Consider the following 22,470-nt stretch of genomic DNA (forward strand, 5'->3'; position numbering starts at 1 on the left):
TGAACGCCTCGTGGATTTAAAACTCTTCTCAGGGCATCTTATCGACATTTAACCGACTTACGCAGAAATCGAGTTATGTTTTTACACATTTTTTAATATTCACAATAACAACTGAATGGATTAGGTACCCGATTGTCAAAAGGTACTTTTTTCATACAGTTTCCATTTCAGGAGAAAACGATTTCCAGAAACTAAATCTTAACATATCACTTTGAAAGCTTTATTGAACAAAATATGCTTTATTTGTGTATTTTATATGTCGTTTATCAGAATTATAAGCAGTTCAGTTGTTTACCGTAGTTCTAATAAAATCCTTTGTTTTTCTTGATACATTTTTACATGTCTCTGTTTGGCCCGATGGTTGACTGGTAGAAAATGCCATTAGGCATTTAGTCCGCCACTTTGTTTTTGTTTGTGCAATATCCATAATTAATATATATATATATATATATATATATATATATATAAGTATTATAAATGCGAAAGTGTGTCTGTCTGTCTGTTACCTCCTCACGCTTAAACCACTGAACGGATTTAGTTTGAATTTGGCATAGAGATAGTTTAAGTTCCGGGGACGGGCATAGGATAGTTTTTATATCAGAAGTCATCCTTAAAGAGGGTGAAAAGGGGATGGAAATGAGAAAATTAATGAAGTGCCTGTTAATTGGTGTAAACAATTAAGCATATTATGCTCGAATTGCTATTAGATTTTATCTAGGCGCTGCTGTATTTATTCTAGCTGCTGATACTAATTCCACGCAGATGAAGTCGCAGGCAAAAGCTAGTAGTTTATATAAATAAATAAATAAAAACCAAAACGCAATAAACTCATTATCAATTTTACACATTACAATAGGTAGCGATTGTCATTAAGTTGTTACCTACAATTAAACCATTGGAATAGTTATTAGTTTTTCAAGGGGGCCAAGTTGTTGTTTAACCGCTCGTGCTAATATGGAATCTTGAGCTTTGTGAGGGTTTCAAATCACGAGGGTTAAACAAAATTTGCCCCCGAGTGAAACACAAAATTTTTCACAGCACCAACCCGAGGAAAATATTAAATGTAAAATATCAAACAAAATCGAACCAAATCAAATCCAAATGAATGTCATTAAATATTTATCATCCATAATTATCATTATAAAGTCAATTCTACCAGCCAACATAAGAAAACAAATCAAAATATGCATTTGATTACTTTGCCTCACATGTGAATAAAATACAACTTTGCTATCAGTTCTTGAAGTGCAAAGTAAGCCTTTCCGAGCTGGTGTGGTGAAAAGTATTTTACAGAAACCACTCATCATAAACATACCCTTAACCTTATGATTATTCAAAGTCAAGCTCGCAATAGCTTCTGACCGCCCACACTTGGCAACCAAATGACTATATTCCGGCAACTTGAATAACTTGTCATAACTAGTGTAAGAGTAAAAACACCAGACACCACTTTATAACAACATTTATTAGGGAATCACAAATATGAGAATATAGTTCTGAAATAATATGCGAGGACGCTCTCGCGTAAAACCAATCTAAGATGGACGACCACCTCTAGTGATGTGACCTTGCCGGTTATCGTAGTGATGTCAAACACCGATGAAATGACGACCCCACCGTTTAGCTCGGCCATCTTCTGACCCGACCTACGTCCCGTCAGGTCACCGTTATCAAGGCCGCCACTAAAGACTGCCGCAGCCAACGCAGTCGCAGCAAGCTGGGCCTTCACCAGGTGGCGGTAGCCTCCACCAGTTCATTACTGGTTGGCTCCTCCGTTGAGTTGGCTCCTCAACTGGTGGGAGGCTAACGTGGGACACGTCTCATGCATGTGCATAGGTGCCCTCCGATACAGCACATGTAAACAGTACAAACTCTTATTCACGAAACTCTGTAACATACATGTGAAAAGCCTCAGTTCCTTAATATAACCAAGGCGTTATAATTCACCCTAGCGCCATCGATAGGCTTTGCATTAGCATACCACAATGTTGTTCAAAATAATCATGATAAGGTTTCGACGATATATTAATGCGCAAATGGCACAGTTAGACCCTTTGATCACAGGTCCGGCTTGATAGCCATAAAATTATACCGTAATAACCATCACAGTCAAAAGGTCTACTTCTGTAAATACATGAGAAAGATGCAGTTATGATTGGACAGAACTCATGAGCACTCTTAAGCAACATTGTTAATAAATATCATAATCACCCTTAATGGCGACGTAATCAAGTAGGTACTTCATGTCACCGCTTTCTAGCATCGTGACTAATGGTATATAACCACAGATTTGATTATTGGACAAAAAGAAAACATTACCGTGTTAAAATACCACATGCAGGCTAGAATATCACTGCCCTTGTAGGGGCAACAACCGTAGAAGTCAGCCCTTCACGATAAGGCTGTCACGGAGCCCATTGCACGCACTCGTTCTACTGGGCATCTTGAACAGGCACTACCTCAACGTCTACTGGATCCGGAACTGCGCCAGCGATCTCTAGAAGGTATTAGTGCAAGCAACCCTTTCAAGATAACCTTGAGATCATCAGTCTTAAGGTCATTTAAATATCCTTTTGTAAACAGTCTCAAGCCAACCTCTCAAGGTCAACAACAAATAGTACGATATAGATAAAACAGTTATCGGTAGTAGAAATAATGGTCCTCTTAAGGATAATCTCATAACACATACAATGGACCGCCTCTTAAGGCCTACACTGCAGATTCCAGGAACAAACTAGCCTCTTAAGGATAGTATTATATCACATACAGCGGTCCGCCCCTTAAGGCCTGCACTGCAGATACCAGGAACAAACTAGCCTCTTAAGGATAGTTAATACTATGACATAATTGTCATCAGCAATGGACCGCCTCTTAAGGCCTACACTGCAGAAACCAAAAACAACTAGCCTCTTAAGGATAGTTAATACTATGACATAATTGTCATCGGCAATGGACCGCCTCTTAAGGCCTACACTGCAGAAACCAAAAACAACTAGCCTCTTAAGGATAGTTAATACTATGACATAATTGTCATCAGCAATGGACCGCCTCTTAAGGCCTACACTGCAGAAACCAAAAACAACTAGCCTCTTAAGGATAGTTAATACTTTGACATAATTGTCATCAGCAATGGACCGCCTCTTAAGGCCTACACTGCAGAAACCAAAAACAACTAGCCTCTTAAGGATAGTTAATACTATGACATACTTGTCATCAGCAATGGACCGCCTCTTAAGGCCTACACTGCAGAAACCAAAAACAACTAGCCTCTTAAGGATAGTTAATACTATGACATAATTGTCATCAGCAATGGACCGCCTCTTAAGGCCTACACTGCAGAAACCAAAAACAACTAGCCTCTTAAGGTTAGTATTATGTCATCAGCAATGGACCGCCTCTTAAGCCTACACTGCAGAAACCAAAAACAACTAGCCTCTTAAGGTTAGTATTATGTCATCAGCAATGGACCGCCTCTTAAGGCCTACACTGCAGAAACCAATAACAGATAGTGACAAGCAACAGACCGCTCCTTCAAGCCTTTGTTGCGATTACCGGCGCCAGGAACTAGCCTCTTAAGGATAGCATCCCTTGCCAAGACAAAAGTAACAGCCTTTCTTAAAGAGCACACAATAATTAAAGCTCTATAGCAGACATTGAAGCAACCGGTAGAATTATGAACCAGCCTTTAGAGTAAAATGGTTAACAGTGAGGTGGCATAAAATAACATATCGCAAGCATTACCATGGTTACTACAATATTTAATCAAGCACAATGTGTTTATTTTCTAGGTTTTGTCGGCAAACCCGTTAACAAAACACATTAGTATGACAACAGTAACCCAGTTCTAAATCTGGAATAAAACAAAATCACAACTCGGTTCCTAATCCGAGAGTATGAAATATAAATAATAACTCAGTTTTTAATCCGAGTGTTCAATAAAAGTATAACTCAGTCTTAGTCTGAAAATATAGCCAGTTCTTAATCTGAAAACGGTACCTGAAATAACAGCATTTGCCTTCATTAGTCGGCAAACCCGTTAACAAAACACATTAGTATGACAACAGTAACACAGTTCTAAATCTGAAATAAAACAAAGTCACAACTCGGTTCCTAATCCGAGAGTAAGTAATATAAATAAAATAATAACTCAGTTCTCAATCCGATTCAATCCGAGTGTCTAATAAAATTATATCTCAGTTCTTAATCTGAGAATATACTTGTCGTCAGTTCTTAATCTGAAAACGGTACCTGAAATAGCAGCATTTGGCGTTAATATGGAAAATATAAGATAATAAGCAGTTGCTACTATGCAACCAATGTAAATGATCATGTGCAACTTGGCGTGCCTCTTCCGTGCCCCTAAATAAAGGCCACACTCTTACTATACCACGGTTGAACTACAGTAGACCCTGAACAGAAGTTCATGTTATCGAGGTTCCTCTGTTACCCAGGTTCGCCTTACCGAGGTTTCACAAATTGTATTTTTCAACCATCATGAAAGTGTGTATTGATAATGATCAATCAACCGAATCAATGGCACATATGCTTAAACCATAAAGCTTCCGATTCCAAGACACACATGGTTGATTTTCTTCAGCTGTATATGTGCATTTTATGTGTAGGTAACTCATCACATCATCTTATACCTGCACAAAACTAAATAATTTTGTTAAATGCCATGCAAGCACACATTTAAAGGTAAATGAGTTCATAAAATAATAAACCACAATTTATGCAGTTTGCAAAACAATGAAATAGATACTTAGTGAACCCACAAAATTTGTGAAACATTATTATTATTATTTTTTTTTACTTCTGATTTATGAAACCCAGAAGCAATAAAAGTGTACTGTTTTATAATGCAAACAGTACCATAACACACTACAAGTTCAGACGAAAACCGTTAATAACTTCAAACAGTAGCTCATGAAATGATATCCTTCGGTCAATGTTCATTAGCAGTGAATGGGTTAAAATAGTTACTTAGAAAGCTTTAACCTTTAACCAAACTATTTACCTTCGTTTAATATTCATCCATTTAACACTCAACTGACCGGTACGTTTAGAGTCCAGTAGCACTTGCATGTAAAAGACATGTATATTATGTAGACCGTCAAAGTCCATATTGACTCCTGAAAGTATTTACCTCGCTTACCATTAGCAACAACCTGCTTTATCAGTGTCATATTCAGCTCAGTAAATAAATATCTAGTTCAATATGTCCATCTCTTTCATAAGATTTAAACCTTGAAAACTCCTGTAATCATACTTCACCGGTGCAAATATTATAAAGTTATGATCAAAACTTCACCAGCAATCAAGTTTTGTTATAAGGAAATGCATCTGAAAAATACTGCTAGAACACAAATGATTATCTTTGTCAATAACTCAAACACTTGACAATGTAATGCCAATAAAATTTTCATTAGTTTGGTAAGTCTGTTTAAGTATATGTCTTTGGTTCATTTTATAACATGACATTTTGTGAAAAATATTTACAATGCCAACTTAAACCAACATCCCTATAACCAAAACAACAATCACAACATGTCAACATGCTATAAGTTGTATGCAATGGTTGGATAAACATTTTATTCATAAATTCATAATCTATAAAGTACAGACAGAAATTATCCTTGTTAATTTTCTTGACACTTCTACTGAGATACTACCTTATACTATATATCAGTATGTCTCCACTTAATATGAATTGCAAAGATGTATGAGGTTATATGAGGTATGCACTGTCTTTTAAAATATTCAGCCCGAGGAGGCTCCGGAAACATGGAGCGACTAAACCTGTCACAGACAATACTAACCAGCTACAAATAGATGCCAATAATTCCTTTTGCTTATTCACAAAGCGCATTTTACCAACCCAGTCCATGTAACACATACTAACCATTAGTATCCATGTAAAACATGAATAATCATTTTATTTCTAAATAAATACCTCATTTTCCATGACATCAGAGATTAGTCACTTATCAACATTTTCTGCATATAATGAATTACTTGAACATAATATAACTGGCATCCATAACCAACTAACTTTGAAATATTATCCATGTCGATTTGGGTTCATTATAGAGATCTGAGCTGATAGGCGCTCTAATGCCTTCAACGGTATGGTAATTCACTTCAAGAATCATTGCTGTCAAATTTCTGGAAATTACACAACTCAAAAACATACTAACAAAGCATTATTTCAGTTGCAATAAGCATGTTTTACACACACACTTATGTGAAACAACAATTCACTTTCCTTACCGGTTTGAGTTTTTGAAAACTTGGAATCTATTTTAATTAGACTGTAAAGGGAAAGTATTAAGTAGCACTCATTGTTAATTGTGAGAGCATAATATCACCATACACATAGTATCAATCAAGGCTAAATTTATATTACCAAACTTGTTTGTATGGCTTTTACTTGAATGTACTTCTCACACCGGAATACAAATCTTAGAAAATGATTATAGCATTGTGTTAATGTGTCAGGTGTATATAATCACATTATGTTATGTATCTGAAAGCACATGAATCACATAAATAACACAACATATAAGAGAGGCAGTGAATATTTACCACTTTGGCCCCGGAGCATTCTTAGGTGTTGGATCAACGACTGCTTACCTGAGTCAACTTTAATTCTTACTTTGTAATCCCAAGGATTTATTTTATTATACATTACACCATACTGTCAGTCTATGTCTTGTAATCTTCTGCTTTGAATATTGTAATACATATTCATCATCATCATGGAATCAGCTTTATTACACTGTCCATATGTATTTATTTTTTTAGCCAGACATGTTCATTTATGATGTACAGTAAACTGAAATAGATATCTGAAAGTAAACACAACAAAAGGCAAAGGTACAGTACGTCGGCAGCCGACAGTGGTTTAGTAGGTTAGTTAGGTTATCCTTGTAGGTCTTGGACGGTAAGACCTTGTATATTTTAATCCCTAACTGATGAGTGGTGTTGATGCGTTTACTCATTACAATCAGTTTCATTATTTTATATAACGATAACGTTCAATAACAATGAAACAAGAAAGGACTACGCCCGGTTAATTTTGTATTGCCAATTTCCGACAAATTATATCGCAGTAGGCGAAAAGTTCACATCGCACTTCTGAAGCTGTAAGAGTAAAAACACCAGACACCACTTTATAACAACATTTATTAGGGAATCACAAATATGAGAATATAGTTCTGAAATAATATGCGAGGACGCTCTCGCGTAAAACCAATCTAAGATGGACGACCACCTCTAGTGATGTGACCTTGCCGGTTATCGTAGTGATGTCAAACACCGATGAAATGACGACCCCACCGTTTACTAGGCTTCCGGCGGGACATACTGCCGTATTTGAACTTCAAGATATTCACAAGAGACGACAGTGACACGTTACTAGATCCATTCTAGATACGTTATAGTTTAGATATCAACTAGTTCTCTTTTGCAGCGCAATTTTATCAACCAATATCACTTTTATACGTTAGATATCTATTAGATGTGAATTGGATCTCTGTGTCATATCCTGTGGAAATCGTTCAAGAGTATCTCCAGAATCGAGCAAATGTCAAATTTGACAGGTTAGATCTTAAACATATCGTTATCGTATCTTGGTGATGTCTAAAAGATATCTAATAGATGTCTATTTCAAAATCCGAATCGGGCCCATAGGCTATACAATATTAGGATATTGTATAGCCTGATAGAAGTGATAGTGACAGTTCAGACGGGGGTGTTGTTACTGAAGCGTAGGCAGAAATTATTATGATGTAAAAATCCCAATTTTAGTGCCGTAAAATCAGGTAACTTTAGTCCACAATTTACAACTATGGTCTTAATTCAACTTCCAGTAAATGTACAAGTAGATATTTTTCTAAGATATAAAATTTATTTAATTGTAAAAGATAGTAAAAGGACAAATTAATAACTTATGAACTAAATACATCTATGAATGATACTAAATTAAAATTAACAACCCTAAATATATCTAAAATAAAACAAGGAATATAAAAACTACTGAAAGAGGTTTTCCCGCGCTACCCCTAGCGCAAAGGTGCCCATCACACTCGCTGCGTTACCGCGCTGAATTGCGATGGACAGCCTTGGAATTAGTATGTTCAAAGTATGTTGAGTATATTGAGGCCAGGCTTTTATTAATTAAACTATGAGAATTCTTTTAATACTGTTTTTATTCAACTCCCATTATCGGTTACAACATTGCGACGTGAACAGTGTATTGTCAGAGGCGCCACACGGCGGAAACTTGATAGAACTAAAAACAACGTTTACAGAGACAGATATTAGCTTTTAATTTATACTTCAATACTCCCACTTAAATTAATAAGGCTAACTTTTGCCATAACCACTACCAATACATAAAGCATACTAAAACAAAACAAATCAGAACTTAAAATAAAATCTGATCTCGAATGCAATTAAATTTGCCAACTGGCAGGGCTTTGGTAAGGAAATCTGCCAGTTGAGATGAACTTTCCACATACTTAATGTTAATAATTTTTCCTTCTACTTTCTCTCTAATAAAATTGTATCTCACATCTATATGTTTGCTTCGCTTATGGAAGACTGGATTGTTAATCAATTTAATTGCACTCTGGTTATCTATGTTAAGTGTTACAGATTCTTGTGGTTCATTTATATCAAATAAAAACTGTCTCAACCACAAAATTTCCTTAGCTGCATCACTGGCAGCCATAAATTCTGACTCAGTTGTTGACATAGCCACGGTGTTCTGTTTCCTGCTAGCCCATGTAACAGGACCACCATTCATTAAAAATAAATAACCAGTATTTGATCTCCTCGTATCTATATCACCAGCAAAGTCAGAGTCCGAATACCCGACCAGTTCACTGTTATTGTGATAGCGAATTGACATTTCTTTGGTGCTTTTCAAATACCGAATAATTCGCTTCAAAGCATTCACATGTATAGTACCAGGATTGCTGACATACCTACTTACAAGATTAACTGCATAGGAAATGTCAGGTCTCGACACAGATGACAAAAACAATAATGCTCCCACTGCTTCTCTGTATGGAAATTCACTGCATATTTCATCATTCATGTCTCTTGATAACTGTACGTTTACATCTGCAGGAGTATTACAGCCTTTAGCATCTGTCATATTAAATTTATTTATTAAGTTCTCTATATACCGTTTTTGACATATAGACACACATCCTTTCTGTTTATTTATCTCCATGCCAACAAAACAATTACAATCTACTATTCTTATTTCAAAATTACTTTTTAGATCATCCAAAATCATGGATATAACATCCTTACTTTTTGACAGTAAAAGCCCATCGTCAACATAGATAATTAGCAGTACCCTGATATTATTAAAATATCCCACAAATACACAACTACCTGACTGGCATGGTTTAAATCCATATGTAGTTAAAAACGAACAAAACTTTTTATTCCAACATCTAGAACTCTGCTTAAGGCCATACAAAGATTTGTTTAACTTACATACTTTGGACGACTCAACTTCAATGCCCTCTGGTATCTCCATATAGATTTCTTCTGATAGCTCACCGTACAAGAAAGCAGTCTTCACGTCAAACTGCTGTAACTCTAGGTCTTCTTTGGCTGCCACACTCAATAGCAACCTAATGGAGTCATACCGGGTTGTAGGCGAGAAAGTTTCCTTATAATCCAGATCTTTTACTTGTGTAAATCCTCGGGCACAAAGTCTAGCCTTAAATCTTTCTATTTCTCCTTCCTTATTTCGCTTTACACAAAATACCCATTTACTTGTAATAGGTTTCTTGTCAGTCCTGTCAGTTATAGTCCATGTATTGTTATGTTCATGAGACTGAAGCTCTTCTCTAATAGCTTTCTTCCATTCAAGACTATTTACATCACTGATTGCCTCTTGATATGTGTTTGGTATCTCAACTTCAGTAAAATTTACTTCTAAATTATTCTCATTTCTTTTATGAGACCGAAGTGTTATATTGCTTCGTTCCTCTTCATTGATGATGACTCGCTTAGGAGGCTGATATGAGTCGTCAGAGTCAGTGTTTGAACTCTGCATGCTATCATAAGAAGACAACTCGTCTTGACTTTCTCTTTGTGGTGGAGATGAAACACCTTGTTCTTGATCATTCTCTGTCTCTTCTCTCTCATCTGTCATTATCTCATCACCACTTAATTTTATCCGTGCAAAGTGTTGTCTTTTTTCAGGAACACCTCCTTCATCAAATTTGACATCTCTAGATACTGTAATCTTTCTTGTATTTTGATCATACATCCTGTAGTTCTCTTGCTCATATCCAACCAACAACATCTTCTCAGACTTCTTGTCTAGTTTCTTCCTTTTCTCTTTTGGTATATGTACATATCCCACGGAGCCAAATACTCTGATGTGTTTCAGATTTGGCTTATCTCCAAACCAGAGCTCATAGGGAGAGATGTTAGGTGTCTGGCTGGATGAAGTCCTATTCAAGATATATACTGCACAATGTACAGCTTCTGCCCATAGGTTCATAGGTATGTCTTTAGCATAAAGCATAGATCTAGCAGACTCCATGATCGTCCTTAATTCTCTCTCAGCCCGACCATTCTGCTGAGCCGTGTAGGGTGCTGTACACTCATGGCTGATACCTTTGTCTTCTAAAAACTTCTTAAATTCTTGGTTCACAAACTCACCTCCATTATCGGTGTGTAAAGTGCGCACATCATGTAGAAACCTGTTCTTCACAATGGCATTGTATTTAATAAAACAGTCCAGCACTTCATTTTTGTGTTTCAAGAAGTAAATATGACGATAGCTTGTTGCTCCATCCTTGAACAAAACAAAATATCTCTTTCCTGATACAGATAGTTCCTCTATAGGGCCACAGACGTCACTGTAAACAATATCTCCAGGTTGTGTTGGGCCTCTATGAGATTTATTGAATGACAGCCTGGATTGCTTGCCATATTGACATGCTTCACACATAAAAGTATCACTGCCAGTCAATACCACAGGAATAGCACCATTTTTGCTCATATTTTGTATCTCTTTAGTATTAACATGTCCGAGCCTCTCATGCCAAACTTTGATGTCAGTTACCATGTTACATGTTTCTTGTATAACAGTTTTAATGTTCAACTGATACAGATTATTATCTTTTAACTCAGCACACATCACCACAACATTATCTTTAATTAGGAGCGCTCTTTTACTATCCTTAGTGATTACATAACCTTTTCTAGTTACTGCACCCTCTGAGAACAAATTTCTTCGCAACTCAGGCACAAATAGTACATCGTTTAATATACTTTGCTCCCATTGACCATTAACTAATCTATCTATTAGTATGGAACCTTTTCCACGGACTTCTACGGTTTGTTTGTTCCCTAATTTGACATTAATTGTCCTATCATCTCCACTCTTATATTCCTCAAAATCACAGAAGTATTCTCTTCTGAAAGTCATGTGTTTGCTCGCTCCTGAATCCAAGAACCATACATTATCACCATATGTATACAAGGAGCTATTTTCAGCGCTAAATGCCAACATGTCTGTTTGCTCTTTATTCTTGCGAGCCGATTTTCTTGGCGCTCGACAATCCCTCGCAAAATGACCCCTCTTGTTGCAATTGTAGCAAACAAACCTATGTGTATGGCTGGAGGTACTCGCTTTAGTATTACTATTGTTATTTTGTTTCTTTGACACAATTAATGCGGATTCACTTTCTCCTTCTGTAGTCAAAGTTGCTTCTTCGTCTAACAATCTTGAAGTCAAATTGTGCAGTGTTTGCTTAGACGATTCCAAAGATAACCAAGCTTGCCGAAGAGAACGGTAACTTGATGGCAGAGTCGACAGAATTTTAGTCATTATAGCCATGTCACTTATAGTTTCTCCGCTTTCTTTTAACTGTTTTGCCAAATTTTCGACTTTCGAAATATGTTGAGCTATGCTGTCGGTCGATGACATTTTATATTGATAGAACTTTTCATGTACCATCATTTTGTTATACTCCGACTTTTGTTCATAAATATACTCCAATTTATCCATAATCTCCTTAGCAGTTCCACAATTTTCAATCAGCGAGATTTGGTTCAAATCCATTGACGAGGTTATAATAAACATAGCCATGCCATCTTCCTTTAACCATTGTGCGGATTTCGCCGCCGTCGCACTCACTTCTTCTGCAGGTTTTACTTTCGAAATATCCAAACCCTTAGCTTTCAAGGCACAACTTATTTGAAATTTCCACTGTCGGAAATTTCTGCCATCAAATTTCTCTACTCTCATTGCATTAGTGACCTCCATCTTGAGAGTAGATATTTTACGCAAATCGGACAATCGCGAACTTATTTCTGCTCTTCACAGTTTATTTCTACGCGCACTAGCGTGCCTGGGCCTCATAACCTATTGAGGCCAGGCTTTTATTAATTAAACTATGAGAATTCTTTTAATACTGTTTTTATTCAACTCCCATTATCGGTTACAACATTGCGACGTGAACAGTGTATTGTCAGAGGCGCCACACGGCCGAAACTTGATAGAACTAAAAACAACGTTTACAGAGACATATATAAGCTTTTAATTTATACTTCAATAGAGTAGGTATATAATATGCAAAGAGAATTAGTGTATCTAAGCTCTAAAATAAACGTCACGAGTACAAGTCATAATGGCTCGTTAAGAATCAACGTTAAAAACTGGACCATAGTTGTACTATTAGTCACCTGATTTTACGGTATTTATTGAAAGATAGCAAACTGTTTATTCAGATAACTAGTAACTCTAAACTAGGACTGAAAATAGGCATTGGATAGATTTCCTGAGATGCTGTAATTATAAAAAAAAATATTGTAATTGGTACCTATCAAAATGTATCAAATGACATCCAAACAAGCATAAAAAACCTAGTTTGAAATTTTTTTTTTTTTTTAATATGCATGGGTTTACTCATGGCCACAGACTAGCCGATTCCTATTCTTTGTGTTCCTATGTCTACGATGATTGGCGGAGCAATTAGTACCGAACTGTCCCTCGTTGCAGAGATAACTTTGTACCGAAAATATCCTAGTGGAGATCTACCATTCCATGATAGTAAGACACACACACACACTGTAACTCGGATTACAGTGTTTTGTAGTAAAACTGTTAAATTAGCTTTTAGGACCCTAAATACAATATTATTATATACATGCTTAGAGTCTACTTCATTTAAATTTATAATGTAACTCTTAAAAGTCATGATACGATTAAACGCCAAAACTAAATTCACTGAATGGGCCTGGATTGTTTCTGGTTTATTTAAATCAATTGGGTAACCTACGAGTATTTAAGAGCATAAAAACAATCATTTACAACTTACACCACTACCGTGATCAGAACGAATTTTACAATCATGAAAATAAAAACATTTTACGCTATAAAAATCCTTAAAACAACTTTTATCCAGCTTACGATTGAAAAACTAAATTTAGAAGCGTGACACGTGATAAAGTCCTTTATACTCTGACGTCTACATCGAAAAAGTTCTTTATATTCGTACGTCTGCATCGATCGGTGGCACAATTTGCCGGACCGCGCCCTTTGGCGAGTAAATTGCGGACGGACTTTGGATTAAAGTGGGATTAGTGTTGCTTGACGAGCGACAGTGTGTCGGGACAGTCATTGTGCATTGTGCCACAATAACCTAGCGTCGGCCAGGCTTTTTAAGTTCTCTGGCTGGCGCCGTCGACCTGATCTGTATTAGGTCGTTTCTCAAAAAGTTGGCACCGCCAGGTTAACGTTAACGTTTTTCAAAAATTTTGCATTTTCGCATTTTTTTTTATTGGGATCGTTAAAAGGCAACTTTAACTATTAGAAAATGTGGAAGGGAAGCAATTCCTTCAATTAGTTTAGGAGATATAGGCGTTTGAAATTCAGGTTAATGATATCAAGGACAGGTGAAAGATATTTTGTCTCCAGGTTATCGATAGTAGAAGCAGGTTATCGAGAAATAAGTACAAATTCCAATGAAAATATTGACAGGTTATCGAGAGGCGTCATTAACCTGTGTCCGTTGCCGTTAACCTGGTTTCTTGTCATCGTTCACCTGTAATGAGTGTCATCCACCTGTCCACCACATCATTTTCAATGCCTTCTAAAAATAATCGAAAAATGTGTCATCTTCTGTAAAAAGGGACCTTATTGTCCACCATGATGATTAAAATTTTGGATTCTGACCCACCTCACCTTCGATTCGATTCCCAATTTAACAACAAGTTTCTGTGAATAAGTAAACATTCAATCTTACTGTCTATTCACCCTGGCAGTACCTAGTGGAACTCAGGTTTGGTGCAACATAGGCACATGCAGTTTTGGTCATCCAACTCGTCTTGGTGAGCACTTGGGAGAGCAGAACTCAAGATAGAGCTGATGCTGGACCATCGCAGTACCTAGTGGAACTCAGGTTTGATGCAACATAGACACACGCTGTTTTGGTCATTCGACACGTCTTCATGAGGACTTGGGAGGGCAGTACCCAAGATAGAGCTGATGCTGAACCCTCGCAGTACCTAGTGGAACTCAGGTTTGGTGCAACATAGACACACGCTGTTTTGGTCATTCGACACGTCTTGATGAGGACTTGGGAGGGCAGTACCCAAGATACAGCTGATGCTGAACCCTCGCAGCACCTAGTGGAACTCAGGTTTGGTGCAACATAGACACACGCTGTTTTGGTCATCCAACACGTCTTGATGAGCACTTGGAAGAGCAGTACCCAAGATAGAGCTGATGCTGAACCCTCGCAGTAACTAGTGGAACTCAGGTTTGGTGCAACATAGACACACGCTGTTTTGGTCATTCGACACGTTTTGATGAGGACTTGGGAGGGCAGTACCCAAGATAGAGCTGATGCTGAACCCTCGCAGCACCTAGTGGAACTCAGGTTTGGTGCAACATAGACACATGCTGTTTTGGTCATCCAACACGTCTTGATGAGCACTTGGAAGAGCAGTACCCAAGATAGAGCTGATGCTGAACCCTCGCAGCACCTAGTGGAACTCAGGTTTGGTGCAACATAGACACACTGTTTTGGTCATCCAACACGTCTTGATGAGCACTTGAGAGAGCAGTACCCCAGATAGAGCTGATGCTGAACCCTCGCAGTACCTAGTGGAACTCAGTTTTGGTGCAACATAGACACACGCTGTTCTGGTCATTCGACACGTCTTGATGAGGACTTGGGAGGGCAGTACCCAAGATACAGCTGATGCTGAACCCTCGTAGCACCTAGTGGAACTCAGGTTTGGTGCAACATAGACACACGCTGTTTTGGTCATTCGACACGTTTTGATGAGGACTTGGGAGGGCAGTACCCAAGATAGAGCTGATGCTGAACCCTCGCAGCACGTAGTGGAACTCAGGTTTGGTGCAACATAGACACACGCTGTTTTGGTCATCCAACACGTCATGATGAGCACTTGGAAGAGCAGTACCCAAGATAGAGCTGATGCTGAACCCTCGCAGTACCTAGTGGAACTCAGGTTTGGTACAACATAGACACACGTTGTTTTGGTCATTCGACACGTCTTGATGAGGACTTAGGAGGGCAGTACCCAAGATACAGCTGATGCTGAACCCTCGCAACACCTAGTGGAACTCAGGTTTGGTGCAACATAGACACACGCTGTTTTGGTCATTCGACACGTTTTGATGAGGACTTGGGAGGGCAGTACCCAAGATAGAGCTGATGCTGAACCCTCGCAGCACCTAGTGGAACTCAGGTTTGGTGCAACATAGACACACGCTGTTTTGGTCATTCGACACGTCTCGATCAGGACTTGGGAGAGCAGTACCCAAGATAGAGCTGATGCTGAACCCTCGCAGTACCTAGTGGAACTCAGGTTTGGTGCAACATAGACACACGCTGTTTTGGTCATTCGACACGTCTTGATGAGGACTTGGGAGAGCAGTACCCAAGATAGAGCTGATGCTGAACCCTCGCAGCACCTAGTGGAACTCAGGTTTGGTGCAACATAGACACACGCTGTTTTGGTCATCCAACACGTCTTGATGAACACTTGGAAAAGTGGTGACTAAGATAGAGCTGATGCTGAACCCTCGCAGTACCTAGTGGAACTCAGGTTTGGTGCAACATAGACACACGCTGTTTTGGTCATTCGACACGTCTTGATGAGGACTTGGGAAAGCAGTACCCAAGATAGAGCTGATGATGAACCCTCGCAGTACCTACTGGAACTCAGGTTTGATGCAACATAGACACATGCTGTTTTGGTCATTCGACACGTCTTGATGAGCACTTGGGAAAGCAGTACCCAAGATAGAGCTGATGATGAACCCTCGCAGTACCTAGTGGAACTCAGGTTTGGTGCAACATAGACACACGCTGTTTTGGTCATCCAACACGTCTTGATGAACACTTGGAAAAGTGGTGACTAAGATAGAGCTGATGCTGAACCCTCGCAGTACCTAGTGGAACTCAGGTTTGGTGCAACATAGACACACGCTGTTTTGGTCATCCAACACGTCTTGATGAACACTTGGAAAAGTGGTTACTAAGATAGAGCTGATGCTGAACCCTCGCAGTACCTAGTGGAACTCAGGTTTGGTGCAACATAGACACATGCTGTTTTGGTCATCCAACACGTCTTGATGAGCACTTGGAAGAGCAGTACCCAAGATAGAGCTGATGCTGAACCCTCGCAGCACCTAGTGGAACTCAGGTTTGGTGCAACATAGACACACACTGTTTTGGTCATCCAACACGTCTTGATGAGCACTTGGAAAAGTGGTTACTAAGATAGAGCTGATGCTGAACCCTCGCAGTACCTAGTGGAACTCAGGTTTGGTGCAACATAGACACATGCTGTTTTGGTCATCCAACACGTCTTGATGAGCACTTGGAAGAGCAGTACCCAAGATAGAGCTGATGCTGAACCCTCGCAGCACCTAGTGGAACTCAGGTTTGGTGCAACATAGACACACACTGTTTTGGTCATCCAACACGTCTTGATGAGCACTTGGAAAAGTGGTTACTAAGATAGAGCTGATGCTGAACCTTCGCAGTACCTAGTGGAACTCAGGTTTGGTGCAACATAGACACACGCTGTTTTGGTCATTCGACACGTCTTGATGAGGACTTGGGAAAGCAGTACCCAAGATAGAGCTGATGATGAACCCTCGCAGTACCTACTGGAACTCAGGTTTGATGCAACATAGACACATGCTGTTTTGGTCATTCGACACGTCTTGATGAGCACTTGGGAAAGCAGTACCCAAGATAGAGCTGATGATGAACCCTCGCAGTACCTAGTGGAACTCAGGTTTGGTGCAACATAGACACACGCTGTTTTGGTCATCCAACACGTCTTGATGAACACTTAGAAAAGTGGTTACTAAGATAGAGCTGATGCTGAACCCTCGCAGTACCTAGTGGAACTCAGGTTTGCTGCAACATAGACACACGCTGTTTTGGTCATCCAACACGTCTTGATGAACACTTGGAAAAGTGGTTACTAAGATAGAGCTGATGCTGAACCCTCGCAGTACCTAGTGGAACTCAGGTTTGGTGCAACATAGACACATGCTGTTTTGGTCATCCAACACGTCTTGATGAGCACTTGGAAGAGCAGTACCCAAGATAGAGCTGATGCTGAACCCTCGCAGCACCTAGTGGAACTCAGGTTTGGTGCAACATAGACACACACTGTTTTGGTCATCCAACACGTCTTGATGAGCACTTGAGAGAGCAGTACCCCAGATAGAGCTGATGCTGAACCCTCGCAGTACCTAGTGGAACTTAGTTTTGGTGCAACATAGACACACGCTGTTCTGGTCATTCGACACGTCTTGATGAGGACTTGGGAGGGCAGTACCCAAGATACAGCTGATGCTGAACCCTCGCAGCACCTAGTGGAACTCAGGTTTGGTGCAACATAGACACACGCTGTTTTGGTCATTCGACACGTTTTGATGAGGACTTGGGAGGGCAGTACCCAAGATAGAGCTGATGCTGAACCCTCGCAGTACCTACTGGAACTCAGGTTTGATGCAACATAGACACATGCTGTTTTGGTCATTCGACACGTCTTGATGAGCACTTGGGAGCGCAGTACCCAAGATAGAGCTGATGTTGAACCCTCGCAGTACCTAGTGGAACTCAGGTTTGGTGCAAGGTCAGGTCAGGTTAGGTCCGGGTTCAGGTTCAGATAAGAGCCGGGATCCAGGTCCAGGTCCGACTCCGGGTTTGAGTCTAGGTCCGGGTCTGAGTCACAGTCCGGGTCCGAGTCCGGGCCCGAGTCTGGGTCCGGGTCCCAGCCCCAGTCCCAATCCAAGTCAAAATCTAAATCGCCAAACGTGTACTATGCATCGTTGAAGAGTTCTGTTCTAATCATCATCAGCAGTTCCACTTCATCAAAAGCGACAGTTTTTAATGAAAATGCTTGATTTTCTGATGTAAATCCAAAAGTCACTATACGCATGCCTTTAAGGTTTGAGGAGTTCCCTCGATTCCTCATGGATCCCATCATCAGAACTCGAGATTGACAAAAATGCAGCTTATAAACTTATCTTGCTTAACAAACATAACGAAGAGGACAAATCGCCAAACGTGAACTATGCATCGTTGAAGAGTTCCGTTCTGATCTTCATCAGCAGCTCCACTTCATCCAATGTCACTTTTGTGAATGTATATGCTTGATTTGTAGATAAAAACACAAAAATCACTATATGTATGCCTTTAAGATTTGAGGAGTTCCCTCGATTCCTCATGGATCCCATCATCAGAACTCGAGATTGACAAAAATGCAGCTTATAAACTTATCTTGCTTAACAAACATAACGAAGAGGACAAATCGCCAAACGTGAACTATGCATCGTTGAAGAGTTCCGTTCTGATCTTCATCAGCAGCTCCACTTCATCCAATGTCACTTTTGTGAATGTATATGCTTGATTTGTAGATAAAAACACAAAAATCACTATATGTATGCCTTTAAGATTTGAGGAGTTCCCTCGATTCCTCATGGATCCCATCATCAGAACTCGAGCTTGACAAAAATGTGGCTTAAAATCTTAACTTGCTTAACAAACATAACGAAGACGACAAATCGCCAAACGTGAACTATGCGTCGTTGAAGAGTTTCGTTCTGATCTTCATCAGCAGTTCCACTTCATCCAATGTCACTTTTGTGAATGTATATGCTTGATTTGTAAATAAAAACACAAAAATCACTATATGTATGCCTTTAAGATTTGAGGAGTTCCCTCGATTCTTCATAGATCCCATCATCAGAACTGGGTTTTGACAAGAACGGGACTAATCTGCATATACTTATACTTTTTACAAAACATTTTAATATATGTCTAAAACTAAAAACCCTCATAAGGTACCTTTTCCCGTGGGACGTCACAAATCTAGTTTGAGTATATGTAACGTGGATTTTAAATAATTATCGATCACCTGTCATATGGCAGGTGAAGGACGCTTCGTTCACCTGCCATTGCATCATTCACCTGACTTTTTTGGACAGGTTAACGAGACTTAAGACAAAAGTACAAAAATTTCAATAATATGTAGCTTTAACAGACAGGATAGTTTTTATTCCTAAATTAACACACAAAAGCGATATAACCGCTATATAATTATATAGTTACGAGTATTAGTTGTGGTATCAGTGACATTAACCTGCCGCAAAATCTCATCCACCTGGCAGTTTTAGCCAGGTGGACGATATGCAGGTGATGGGGAAAATGGCAGTTATATCGCGAATACACAAAATGTATTAGCTTGATGAACTCCATACTTAGGCATATAAAACTAAACTATTGTTTACGTTACATATCTTGATAGTAATGCGATAGGTTACATAATTAGCAAGATATCGACTCCAGGATAAAGAGTACTTACCCATTACAAACTCCAATTTCCGATACTTTGTCGTTTGTGTTTTATTTGCGAAGCACAATAACCACGTCTTCGTCCTACCAGGTGATAGCTGATGAGTGACGGCTTCAGCTCGTGCAGAGTGAGACGGGAAAGGTGCGGTGGGGGTTATACAATCGTCGTGAATGTGACGCGCCAGGTGACTGTTAAGAATTGCCTTGGACAAACTTTGAAGCCGAATAACTTAAAATATAAGTATAATATTGTTATGCGATAGTAATACTTTACAAATTAAGGATATATGTTAATAAAATACGATAATGCCGTTAAATTAAGTTAATATTTTGTGTGGTTTTCATAGCTCGGAACATCAGTACCTCGCGTTGGGACACGGCAGGTTAACGGATAAACGTAGTTACAATATTTTTTTGTGTAATCAATATTTATTAAATTTTTTTCAAAGTATTAGGCCTCTGTGTAAAAAGTCTCTCTAAATATGTATTAATTTTTTATATATAAAAATAGTACATAACGAAAAAAAAGTTCTAACATAAACCTATTTACAGGTGGCGGTGCCAACTTTTTGAGAAACGACCATTAACTCTCCGTTGCCTCGTGTTTTAAGGTGTATCTTATAAACAACTATGGCCTTACCATGGCCTTACCTAAAATAGTAAGTGCTCAAAATTGTTTTGAAACTCTGCTGGATTCGTGTTATACAGAATCAAAGTCCAGCAATTTTACGTCAAAAAAAAGGGACTGGAACCCATGGTTAGTTGGCACGCTCATATCCAAAATAATCAATAAAAAATTAATATTATGTTGATTTAATTGCGTTATCATTAACTTTGAGAAGTTCAAACTCATACAAAACATTTTCACTGATGAGTAACATGAAGCCAATGTTTAGAAGCGAAAGCTTTCATTTCTTAAACAAAGCGTCTCTGCCTACAAATTTTTAATCACGTTTGTGCCGCACGCTCAAATTCCCCCCAAGACGCATTATACGCGTATCAAAATAATACCACAATCAGAACAAACTCTCCCATTCAATTATATCCCGGCTAATTCCGCCCGAAACTCTGCGTATAATGTTGTAGCAAAGTTGTCTTTTGTAGGGTCACAGATGTGCGCATTATCTCTACATGTTACAAGTTAAATGTAAAGGCATTTACACGAGTGTGGGACGAAGAGGGATGTACTTTCAGTCTCAAAGAGTAACTATGGTAGAATCGAGAGTCCTGCAGTTGCGAAAATTACCTATGGGTGTATAATAGGTAATTTTCGCACTTGACATATGGAATCTTGGGCGTTCAGTTGAGAATTCTAAGCAAAAGTTAATAAGTAATTTATAGCTTTCATAGGTAAGTCCATTAGGCGAATAAAACAATTATTAGCTAAGTGAGGCTAGAGCGCTTTTATGAATAAGGGGGTTTAAAGTCAAATCTACCAGCTAAAATTAGGAAACAACTCAAAATTTGCATCAAATTACTTTGCCACTCTAGTAGATCAAATGCAACTTACTTATCAGTCGGCGTATTATGGATGGCTTTATCCATCTTTATCCACGTGATAAAATAACTGTCACTTTTTAACAACGTGGGATAGAAAGTGACGGACAGTGTTTTATCACGCTGTCACGTAGACAAGAACGACCATCATGTTACGACAGATTTTTTATTAATATAGAGAGCCTTTACTAGCTGTTGTAGTGAAAGTGAAAGTTATAGTCTTTATTCTTCAATTTAGGCATATTAGATGTTATACACTTATACCTAAGTACCACGCTTAGGTATAAGTGCATTACATCTAATATGCGTAAATTGAAGAATAAAGACCACAGCCCTTAAATATATTTATCTAAATTAATTAATAAAGTATTTGAAATAGCAAATGTAGAATCGAGAACAAAAAGTTGCTGGTTTTTTAACTGGTAGTATAAATAGCAGCACAAACTGACAAATTCGATAGATAAGTCAGAAAGTCAAGTAATTCACAAGAAAATACCAAGTATTTTTACTTTCGGCCTCTAGTTAAATCTTCCAAATGCCTACACGAGTTCCCCTAATTGGAAAACTTCAAAAGGTGCGGGATATGGAACAATTGAATCCCCTTCCCGTTACTGAGTTTTTGTTTGTTAGAGTTCTCACATTGACAGTTTGGGATCAATATGGTAGTTACAACTAGGAAGAAACTGACGGACGAACAAGTGTTAATGTAACTGCTCTGTTCCGTAGTCGACTTATGTCAGATCAAATCGGTCAGAAATCGGAGATCCACTGCGTTTTATTTTTCATCTTTTATAAAACCTTAGTACTTAATTATGCAGTTTGCAAGACCTGTGTGTAATTTTGTATTGTGGCACAAAATCTTTAGAAAATTGTAAAATCTATCTAACTAACTTTATATTATAAACATAACATTTTCACGGTTTTGTAATTTGTTACAGATATTAACTAGAACGAGACGAAGAGTAAATTCAACAAGGAATTTCTATTTAAAGGTAAGCCATTATAATTTAAACAATAAGTATAAAAAGTGGACCCGGGTATGTCCTTAAACTACGTCCAGGACCCGGGTATGTCCTAA

At 38.6% G+C, this 22,470-nt stretch overlaps 1 protein-coding gene across 1 annotated transcript in view; it reads left to right on the forward strand.

Moving 5' to 3' along the window:
* LOC134674526 (TWiK family of potassium channels protein 9-like) overlaps positions 1 to 22,470 on the forward strand; it is a 430,962-nt gene that overhangs the window by 340,862 nt on the left and 67,630 nt on the right. Inside the window, exon 4 of the mRNA XM_063532628.1 lies at positions 22,331 to 22,384. The gene's annotated coding sequence lies outside the window, so the exon portion shown is untranslated. The remainder of the gene's footprint in view (positions 1 to 22,330; positions 22,385 to 22,470) is intronic.

This window comes from Cydia fagiglandana, chromosome 20, assembly GCF_963556715.1.
Source record: "Cydia fagiglandana chromosome 20, ilCydFagi1.1, whole genome shotgun sequence".
NCBI lineage: Eukaryota > Metazoa > Arthropoda > Insecta > Lepidoptera > Tortricidae > Cydia > Cydia fagiglandana.